The sequence below is a fragment of the Pholcus phalangioides genome, unplaced genomic scaffold (genome assembly GCF_987345545.1).
Source record: "Pholcus phalangioides strain wild (caught in Gottingen) unplaced genomic scaffold, Ppha-v1.0 ptg000003l_1, whole genome shotgun sequence".
Classification (NCBI taxonomy): domain Eukaryota; kingdom Metazoa; phylum Arthropoda; class Arachnida; order Araneae; family Pholcidae; genus Pholcus; species Pholcus phalangioides.
This window is the reverse complement of record NW_028301596.1, coordinates 513,185-523,943: the sequence shown is the minus strand read 5'-3', so window position 1 is coordinate 523,943 and position 10,759 is coordinate 513,185.

Here is a 10,759-nt window from a genome sequence, read left to right as displayed (position 1 = left end):
TTTATTGATTTTCTTTTTTTTTTTTTAAATGAAATTTGCAGTTTCTTCTAATTTTTTGGTCTAAAATTACTTAAATTTAGAATTTTTACTGAGTTTATAGATGAGGACGTCTGTCACAACTTATTAACTATAGTAATACAGTTGTGACCGGAAATTTTTAGTCACATATTTATAGTGCTGCTGCTGTGAAATACATTTTAATTCACTGTAAACTTTATGTAGCACCGTATTTCTCATTCAATACGATTTTTAAGAAAATATTTTTTCAAATGCCAATTTCCCGTGAAAAATCATCTGCTCCTTTTGCGACAGATTGGTGATGTCCTGTTTTTGTCTGTAAACAATATGGTCAATTTTTTATCAAATCTCAGAAACAAAAGCTGCTTGAGTTTAAGACCACTACTGCCATCTATTAGGATTTCATATGTGGTTTTTTTTAAATCGTGTAGATGGCAGGAAGAGTTCCACTACAAAGTCATTTTTAAAAATAACACACAAATGACTGAATACCGAAACCTTATTAGGGTTACTGGCATAGGCGACAGAACTTAGGGGCCCAGCCTCAGAGACTTTGAGTCCCCCTCCCAAATAAAATTTATGTACATTGCATTGTATTGTTGCAATAATTAATATGCAATTAATTGCAATGCAATGTTCCAGTTCCCCTCTTCATAAGGGCTTGAGACGGAACAACTGGCAACTTTCAGCCTCCCCCTCAATGTTTTCTTCATGTTGGAGCAGGCTCGTCATTTGGGGAGGGGTGGGGGGAATTCGGGGTTGTACTTTTTAAAGCCGGAGGGTCACTCCCTCGGCTTTAAAAATACAATAGCAATGGACAAAAACAAGGAGAACTATACAGGGCCGTCATTTCAACTTTTTCCGGGGGGGGGGGGGGGGGCAAAGAGCATGTACTAAAGGTACGCATATATGTATATTTGTATATATATATACCATTTGTAGTGTATTTTCAAAAGCCGGGGGGCGGGCCTGGAACTATACATATATTGAGAGAGTATATATTTTATGTTCTTTGCCCCCATCCCCCGGATAATGTTGAAATGACGGGAAGTGTTGGCGCCTCTATTTACTAGATTCCGGAACTTAGAAATGAGGGCACATGCGTGCATACCTTTGGCACTTTCACTTGTAAATTTTTACGAAAGATAGCGCCATTTTCCCAATGAAGAACAACAATTTTTCTTCCCAACCAAAACAGAACCACCTTTAATCTTTGAATGCATTTTTTTCGAAAGGTTGCTTTTTCAACGTAAGCGTGGGTATTCATTAAACGAATAAGACATTGAGTGTTGTCTCACTCATTTTGTTCAATTCTGAATGGAAGAATCAAGAGGTAACCTCCATGGCGTCTTAGGCCCCACATCTTGCAGCAGGAACCCAAGGCTGGGATCTTTGGCGGGCCTCAGTATAGTGAACTTATGCTCTTCACACCTGACACAAAACTGACTGTTAAAATTTGTTTTTTCAATTGATTTGTGTTTATTGTATGTCGAAATTGCCCTTTAAATTAAAAAAAAAATCAATTAACTAATTTAGGGGCCGATGACTTTATAACCATTTACGTATACATGAGGTCTCAATTTGAAAAAAAAAAAAGAACCAATAAAAACCATTTAAAATGAGGTACGAAGGTTTTTAACAGTTACGATGAACTTTAGAAAAGATGTACAATTAAACCGTCCTCTCTTGCGAGGAATCGAATTCATATATATCCTTTTACTTGCCGGGTGAGCGCCCTAGACCACAGGACCACAAAGGCAACGAATACCTCAACCTTCCCGTAGAGCTCGCGTGCCCTGAATGGAGGGTCGGACCTAACTCAGGCCAAGCTCACAAATGCTGACACTGGGACGAGATGGCTATTTAAAAACCTTCGTATGGAAAGAGGAGAGTGACATCATCCTCGGATAAGTCGCAGACAGTGTCGGCATTTGCGAGCTTGGCCTGAGTTTGGTCCGACTGTCCATGTACGGTCCCATTCAGTGCATACGAGCTCTGAGGGAAGATTGAGATTCGTTGCCTTTTGTAATCTAGTGGTCTAGGGCGGTGATTCTCAACATTTTTTAGCCCATGGCCCACGTCGAACCATATTTTTTTGAAACCCACATGGGTTTCACTTGAAAACTTTATTTTCTCACACCTCTCAGTTTTGTGTTTGGCTCCATTGGAATATCCCAGAGCCAGATGGCCCCCAGGTTGAGAACCACTGGTCTAGGGTGCTCACCTGGCAAATGAGAGGATGTGGGTTCGATTTCCCGCAAAGGGCAGTTGAATTTTCTACATTTCCTAAAATTCATCTTCGCATCAACTAGCTGTTAAAAGCCTTCGTGTGGAAAGTGAAGAGTGACGTCATCCTTGGAAAAATGAGGCGCTCTATCAGGGCCAGAGCGTGCCTTTTCGGAGCAGACTTTTTCTTGGCACTCCCCCCTTGAAAGGGTTATTATTGTGCAAAATAAGTGTACATTTTTTGTGAGGCACCCCCCCCCCCTCATTCGGCTCGGGGCAGTGCCCCGGTTGCCCCAGCATAGTTATGGGCCTGTACACTACCTCTGGAGCGAAGACCCCAACAACGACATAGTACAATATCTGCACCATATCGTTATCTATCGGAATGTCCGAGGAATATCAGATGCTGTAGCTACGACATAGGATGATTTCGTCCTATATAATGCAAAATATTTATGCATCTTCTGCCTAGTCTTTCTACTTGCCGGCCGATCCGCGTGGGGCACCTCAGGTGGCTCTGCTTGGCTTGTACTCTATTCATATCAGCTCAGCACTTGCCAGCCGGCCTTAGATTTGATCAAACGGACTTTGTTTCCCATCCATGAAACACCCTCAGGTGGGACCTTTGTTTCGCTCAATACTTCGTTTAGTCTATATGCCCTTGATTTGCTTGGCTCTGTTGGCGTATGCACTAAAACGGGAACTGCCCATAGTATGCTCAGATTAAGGGCTTATCCTGTACGTGTACAACAGGAAGAGTGCTGAGTTTACTGCGAATTACATGGAGAAGAGCGCCAAAATGGTTACACGGCCTCGGGCGACAGTTTGAATTTCCGATGCTAGTGACGGCCATGGATATGGTTAAGTAAATTACAGTCGAACCCGCTTATAACGAACACGGATATTACGAATTTTCACATATAACGAAGTTTTTCCATATCCGGTGAATTTCGTATTGCTTGTCTGTGTTATATTGATTGCATATAACGATCACCGATTTCAGCAAAGTACGCCTATAACAAAATGTCACCCAGTTTTCACACAGGAATTGTCAAAAATTTCTTTGAAATCTCATCTAAATCTTTGGAATTTCCAAGTGCAAATTGTCTCCATTTTCTTTCAAAATTGAAGTCATACAGTTGGTATAAAACCGAGCCGCTGTGCAGTCGGGGTGGGCTCTCGTCCTGAAGATCCAGGTTCGAACCTCGTTGACAGCACAGTGGTGGCCGGCTGGAGTTGGTTTTCTGCGGTTTTCCAGCTTTGAGGCATGAACGTTAGCCGGTCTCCCATTTGAAAAAGTCTCTCCGCAGAGAGAGCAGGCAGTCCTGCAATACGATACTGACAAAACATGAAAATTCAAGCATTTCAATCTGTCTTTACTTCAGAAAATGAACGCCAGATGGCAGCACGAACACGAAACAAGCGCAATTCGACATCATAAATACGTTAGGGCCATGCATACACTCAGAACATACATTCCGGCATGTGCCGATTCGTTAGAAATTCCGTACAGGAATGTGTACGCGGTGAGTGTTCAGTTAAGTAAATAGTTCAGTAGTAAATAGTTGGTTTGAAACCAAAAACGGACATTAAAGAGATTCGGAGTTCGTTATCCCCGATTTTGCGGAGCAAAAAGGTATCGAAGAAATATTCCAATGCGGATAAAACAAAAATCCGATGGTGATCTGTAAACTAAGAAGAGATTCAGAAAAGGAGCTCATGGTAAAACGAAGGTAACTCTTCTCAAATTGTTCGAAAAAAAGTGAGAAGAAAACACGTATGTCTCACTGACCGGGACCTGGCTAAAAGAAAAGACTTCATATTTTTAGCATGTTTATAAGACAGAAATGATTTTAACACTAAACCTTCAACGCCCCCTATCTTCATATCAAGAAACGAAAGAAAAGGAAAAAAAAAACTAGCAAGATTAACACATTTTTGTTCACGTATTCAATTACGTAAAATTTCAAATTTGCAATTTTTCTTCTAAATAATAGTATTAATTTATTATGATAATCTATTTATTCTTAAAATGCTTACACTATTGCAAAATGCGTATGTTCTTGTAAATTATGCAACCTGCTTTTGCTTGAACGCATCATTTTCCAAGCCGTCACGGATGTAACGAAGTTCGCGTATAACGAACAAATTCGCCGTTTTTTTTTCGACTTCTCTATAAGTGGGTCCGACTGTATCTATAGATTACTAGATCAAGTTAGTTTCATTGGAAATACGGGACAAAACGGAACTTCCATAAAATGTGTAAAACAATTGAAAATCTTCTGAAACGTATGGGCATTGATTGGCTATAAATAAGCGTAAAACTTGCAATTTAAATTAAATGAAAAGAATAAATTCTAATAAATGGTACAAAAGCTTTCACATCAGGCCCGTCATTTAGGAGGGGGGCTGGCTTTTGAAAATACACTACAAATGGTATATATATATATATATATATATACGGGGTGATTATAAAAAAACTATCCCGACATATGGGCCCCTAACTATCATACCATTCACAGAAACTGAATGAAATTTTGGCATAAGGTATTTGGAGGTATGCGCTCAAGAATGATATGGAAAACAACAGTGTCACTCTAACAGTTACGGTTACAGTGAGAAAATTTCGAAAATATCAAATGGCAACGCCAAGTTTTTTGTATTGGAATGCGATCTCCATACTGAAAAACACTAAATAGCGTTGGAATGGCACCTGTAGCATGAAAATTCCCGGAGCTAGGCAAGGAAAAAGTAAAAAGGACTTTCACCAGAGCATTAATGTTCGTTTCATTCGTCACACCGTTTCTTCGGCTGAGATCCCAGTCTGATTAGTCCTCCACAAGGTCATGTGGAAAATTTGTGAAACACAATAAAATGCTTTATTTTATGCTGCTTCTCTGTCCTTATTGGTTGTCCTCACTTTTAGCCTATCTACCGCCGGTGATTTTCATGCTACAGTTGCCGTTCGAACGCTATTTAGGGTTTTTCACAATGGAGATCACATTCCAATACAAAAAACTTGGTGTTGCCATTTGATATTTTCGAAATTTTCTCACTGTAACCGTAACTGTTAGAGTGACACTGTTGTTTTCTATATCATTCTTGAGCGCATACATCAAAATACCTTATGCCAAAATTTCATTCAGTTTCTGTGAATGGTATGATAGTTAGGGGCCCATATGTCGGGATAGTTTTTTTATAATCACCCTGTATATATATATGCGTACCTTTAGTACATGCTCTTTGCCCCCCCCCCCCCCCGGAAAAAGTTGAAATGACGGCCCTGTTTCACATGCATAATATTTTGAACATATATTGACCATATTTTTCAAGCTCACAAATCTTTCAAAATTTCATCACGTCTAAAAACTTATTACTTATTATGCACACATGGTTTGACCTTATCTTGTTTTGATTTCTACCCTCGAGGGCCGTTTTTTCTTTCATATCGAATTCCTACGAAACAAAAGAATACAATATCATCAGCAAACAGTCATCAAGATTTTTTTTTTTTGATTAGTACCGTTACGAAATTTCTTTCCCCCATTTTCATTATTACATGTATTTATTATTATTCTTTGAACATGACCCAACCCACCTCCATTTGGACGGCAACGACGAGTAATAACGTAACGTGATAGGCTCGATGAACTCTTTCGATGGACGACGACGCATCGTCCACATACACGTGAGTGAGTATAAGAAGAGTTCATCGTTTTTTTTTTCCTTTGGGGTCCCTTTATGGTCACGGGGTCAATCACGGGCAGTTGTAGGCCAAGGCGAGATGGGTCAAGGATGATTTTTCACCCAGATGACTCCCGAATTGTATCTTCTTCAAATATCATAATCTTCTTAATAGTAGGGTTTTTTTTTCTCTAAATTAATAGTGACTGTCACTTGCTTTAGACCCTGACCCAATATATATGGCTTTATTTTTTTTTCAAATTTAGTTTCTAAATTCCCTTGAGGATGAAATGAAATGGAAAAAGAATGCGTGGGCCTCATTTTAAACGGAAAATGCAATTGCGATTCATAAGTCCGTGTGAGGCGCACATATCTTCACGTTATATCGTAAAGCATTGTTTCTAATTTAATACGTGACGATGTTTTGAAGGTTTTTAATGGAATTTCGTAAGATGCAATTTTTCAAGAATCATGTTCCCGTGATAAATTTCTACTATGGTATTTGGTAATGCTCAGAAAAGATGAATTTCTTTGAAAACAGCACGATGTGTAGGTCTATCAAGAGGTGATCGATCGGCATACATGTTTTGAAATGCTTTCAGGGGATGAAGAGCATTGTTCACTTGAAAAATTGCTTGTGATTTTGTTTTTGAAACTATCTACGCAAATGCAATTGTTTAGAAGCATCAATATATAGACATATTTAATTTTTTTTCTTAAACTTTCGTTGCGAAAATTGATTTCATTCTGCAATTGTTTGAAAACTAAAGCCTCCTGGTTGATGTCATAGTAGTTTCTGGTTACAAAATGCGATGCATTTAAAATTTTTAATGCACTCCCCTCCCGTGAAACATACTTTAAAATCATCTTCATGGCAGGGCCGTCTTAAGAGTATCATGGGCTCCCGGGCCAAGGGGTTTTTCCGAGGCCCTACCTGGTAAATCCTAGAAAATTTCAACCGGATCTCATTTTTGTGAGGCCCCTCTTCTCCTGAGGCCCCTGGGACGTACCCGGGTGGGTCTATGCGTTAAGACGGCACTGCCTCATGGTTAAAGCCATTCCTCTGAAATGTTCTTTAAAAATTGTTGTTTTCTTAAAATTTGCTAAAAATCCTCGGAATATTGTTTGGAAATTACTAAAATATTTCTTTTTTTTAAATCCCTCGGAAGTTGTTCAAAAATACGTAGAAATTTATTTGAAGATCTCTAGAATATTCTTTAAATTATCTTTGAAACATTCTTTAAATTATCTTTGAAATATTCTTTAAATTATCTTTGAAATATTCTTTAAATTATCTTTGAAATATTCTTTAAATTATCTTTGAAATATTCTTTAAATTATCTTTGAAATATTCTTTAAATTATCTTTGAAATATTCTTTAAATTATCTTTGAAATATTCTTTAAATTATCTTTGAAATATTCTTTAAATTATCTTTGAAATATTCTTTAAATTATCTTTGAAATATTCTTCATTTATCCATGGAATAGTCTTATACCAATGGAATAGTCTTATACCAATGGAATAGTCTTATACCAATGGAATAGTCTTACACCAATGGAATAGTCTTATACCAATGGAATAGTCTTGTAGTCTTATACCTATTGAATAGTCTTATAGTCTTATACCAATGGAATAGTCTCATAGTAGGACTCAATAAGAGTAGGACTCTTATTGAGTCCTACTCTTATATCCATGGAATACTTTTATATCTATGAACTATTAATATCCATGAAATAGCCTTATTCCAAGAACATGGAAAATTCTTTGAAATTTACCTAGAATATATTCTTTACATATCGCTCGAAAAATAGATAAAAATCCCTGAAACACAAAAGCGAAGTCCATATTAAATTGTGAGGAAAAAATTCCCGTGACGTTGTTCGAAAGTGCTTTGAGTATTCTTAGAAAATCGTTAAAATATCCGTGGGGCATTGTGCGGAAAATTCATTCACCGTTGTTTAAAAAATTCTTGTGACGTTGTTTGAAAAACATTAAAAATTGTTCGAAAAATTTTCGAGAAATTTATAAAAACTCTCGAAAAACTGTTTAAAATTTATTCTGACTAAATAATTAATAAGATAACCCAAATTTATAAATCAGGTTCCCTTTCACATCCCATTAATATCAGACCAGTCGCTATCACCTCTACATGCTGCAAGCTTTTTGAACACATGGTTGTCAAGCAAATCCGCTCACACCTTGATTCAATAAACTTCTTTTTTCCTAATCTACACGGTTTTCGATCATCTTTATCAATAACTACCTAATTAGCTATTTTCATAAATTATTTATCAAGCAGTATCGACAAGAACGTCCAAAAACTGGTATAATTTTCTTCGATTTTTCTTAAGCTTTTGACAAGGTGCCCCATAATAAACTTCTACTTAAGCTCCAAAGTCTTGGCCTATGTGTTCAACTGCTTAAATGGGTAGAAGCTCATTTGATCATTTGATCATTTTTGTCACACCACGGTCATTTTCTGCACACGAGGGCTAATTAGACCGGGACCTACAATTTATTGCCGATTCCGAACGGCAGGCTTGTTTTTTATACTCGTCGAGGGGTTGGTGCGCTAACCCCTCGATGGGGGACTCCCTGCGGTAGCAATTTTTGCTGCGGTCAAGTCGCCGTTTTTTGTTGTACCCCTGTGTCAGGAAAGTTTTCTGACAAGGACGAACTGGGTATCGAACTCGCGACACCTCTAAACATCCTTTGGTACTTTAGGCGAGCATCTTATCGACCGGGCTACCGCGCCCATGGGTAGAAGCCTTCCTCACCAACTGCATTCAGTTTGCCTCCTTCAAGGGCCAAAGAACTTCCCATTTCTCTAAGTCTTGCGCTAGGGCTCGGTCCTCTCGCCTTTATTATTTTTGATTTATATAAACGATCTTAATGATTCCATCAATTTCCATATCAGACTCTTTGCAGACAATTGCGTCATCTACCAAACAGTGCACAACGAATCCGACCAAGCATCTCTCCAAAACAACCTTATCATTATATCGGAATGGTGTTCTCGTCCTGGCAATTACACCTAAACTCTTCAAAAACAGTTTTTATAAAACTTGCAAAAGATTGATTTTTCTTACTCTATCAATAACTCTTGGATCACTGAGGTTTCTTATAAATATCTGGGTGTAATTATTTCAGCCGACAAATCCATTGGAACCTCCCATAGAATTTGCCCCATAGGAAAGCATGGGGGAAACCAAGTTCGCGCACCAGTCCCCTAAATTTGAAATAAATCAATGGATAAATATAACTTTTAATAATATTTCTACATAAAGTTTTTGTACCATTTTGAAAGAAAGTAGAACCTCTTTATGTCAGGGTTAAAAAAAAAACCGAGGCTAAAAAAAATAATATCCTACATCGAGAAAAAGCAACCTGCGCATTTGTGCACGTAGGGTCTGAAAGGGACAGATGCATTTCGATTTCTGTAGATTATAATTGAATAAAAAATAACAGAAAAAATGTCGTTTGACCCAACCCATAAGAAACAAAAAATTACTCAAGTCTTTTTCCGTTATGCAATGAGATGTGAGGTTACTGATTATGAAGTCTTAACCCTTTCATAACCTTCTCAGGTTACGTTAGCATTTGAATAGACCTCATAGCGCTTAGTTCGTTATTTGTTCGTTTATCGCTGATGTAAATAAACACTTTGCAACGAGAATTAATCATTCATCAGATTTATTTATTTATTTATTTATTTTTTCATTCATTTATTTGTATTCCTTTTTTTTGCACCATTTACTTCTAAGTGCGTTATTTTGATGGACATCAAGAAAAGGTCCAATGTTTGAGTGCGAAGGGAATTGTGGGTCAAGGCATCAAAATTACAAACGAATGTCTTTGTTATATTATTATTATTACTATATTTATAAATATTTTTCTCCCCAAAAATAAACAAATAAGTTTCCAAACCAGTTTATGTGTGTTATCAAACAAATTACAGATTAAATAGATTTTTTAAATCTGTTTTTTCGTAATACGGTCAAATTTTCTTTCGGACATTACGTACTTAGCGTTTGAGAAATATTTCAGTTGTATTCGGACTGTAATTATAGTAATATTACTATAATTTCTACTTAAACATTATATATATATATATTTTTTTTTTAAACGTTGATAACTATAAGTTTTTATAAAGTAATTTTAAAATGGTTAATGGCTTTAAAATCATTTAAAAGAAATGTCTTTTCATAACATTTTAAAATATTCTTTTGAGAATTTTGATAACTATAAGAATTATTATTTAGCAGTATGAGAATTATTATTTTTCGAGTGCGTGTGTTCTGATTTTTCGACCTTTTCAAAACTTTAATGTTGTGATTATTGTTCACATTAAAACTATTTAGGTGATCTACTCTTGTGAAATATTTTATTGCCTATGAGTCATTTAATAACTTTTGTCGCATCATGACCATTTTATGATCATGAAGATAAATTAGAGAACACTTAGATTTTAGAATCGATTATCGACTATCTTTTATTTTCCGTCTCTCACTGAGATGAGCTATAGTTGCCGCCATCTATCTTCTACATTTCATTTTCATTTCATTCCGTGCACCGCCCAGGCTCTATCGACCATTGTCAATTTTAGCCATTGCCATCTATCTTCTACAAGTGAAAGTTGCAGTATCTCCTGATCTGCCGCTGTGAGGTTATGTGGGCATCGTGCTGGACTCTCATCGTGAGGAGACAGTGGTGGCTATCCGAAATTGGTTTTCTGCGGTTTTTCCAACTTCATGGCATGAATGCGAGCCGGTCTCCCATTTGAAAGAGTCTCTTCACAGAACTTAAATTGATACTTACATAACACGAAA